This window comes from Sus scrofa, chromosome 6 (assembly GCF_000003025.6).
Source record: "Sus scrofa isolate TJ Tabasco breed Duroc chromosome 6, Sscrofa11.1, whole genome shotgun sequence".
In the NCBI taxonomy this organism is placed as follows: Eukaryota; Metazoa; Chordata; class Mammalia; order Artiodactyla; family Suidae; genus Sus; species Sus scrofa.
Window position 1 is genome coordinate 19344945 of NC_010448.4, and position 984 is coordinate 19345928.

The window sequence follows — 984 nt, forward strand, 5'->3', positions numbered from 1 at the left end:
ATGCATCCGACATCCTGTTGCAGGGCTGGGTGTCCTTCTGCGCTGCCCTGGTCACTTGGGGACAGGGTGGAGCCAGGCCTAGCTCCCCTGTGTCAGAATCAAGTCCTGGGTGGCCCTGATGAGCCTGTCTGGAGGCAGGCATGGGACCTCCCTCCTAGCTGAGGGACTCCCACAACCTGGCCCGGGGGACCCCTGAGTAGCTGGGTGGCCATTTTCTCCGGGGGGCCAGGGTTGGGCTGCTGTGGCCCAAGGGGTTCGTGGAAAGGCTGATCAGTGGCTGAACCCTGACCAAGTAGCCAGTGCAGACTTGGCTCTGCGACGAGCCAGAGGCATCCTGTCCCACAGACTCTAGCCTTCTGTGCTGCATCCTAGAGTAAGATGCCCCACTTGGAATTTGGCTTCCCAGTCGCCGCAGATTGGGGCTGAGTGGTGATTCACACCTGGTGGGCTCTGGCCTTCTGTGGTCCAGGGCCCAGCTGGGGAAGGACCCACAAATGCTGTCTGGGCCACAGGCCTTTCTCAGGATGAGATGGAGCTCTCCTGGCAGAGAGATGTCATGTGCCCGTGCAGCCTCCTGAGGAGGTCTTCCCAGTGCCTGGAGGCCACCCCAAGCCCAGCTTAAGCAGCTCCTCTTGGCCCCTGCCTGGCTGTCCCCCACCCAGGGCCCCGTGCCTGAAATGAGGTTCAGCAGCCTCAGAGCAGGGGTGCAACCAGCCTACGATGAAGGCTTTTCGGCTCTGCTAATTGAGGAACCAAGAAATGTCCCCTGCAAAAGGAGAAGTGTGTCACGGTCCCCGGACATACATACCCCACCTCTGTCCCCAGTTGAGTGCCCATTCTCTGGAAAGCCGCAAACATTCCAAGATTGGACTTCTGCTGAATCATCTCAAATTCTTCGAACTCCGCGGGGCTAGGGAAGGATATGGTGGGGAGGTGACAGGAGGCGGGGCAAGCTCCCCAAAGAGGTTAAATAGGTCACCTCCA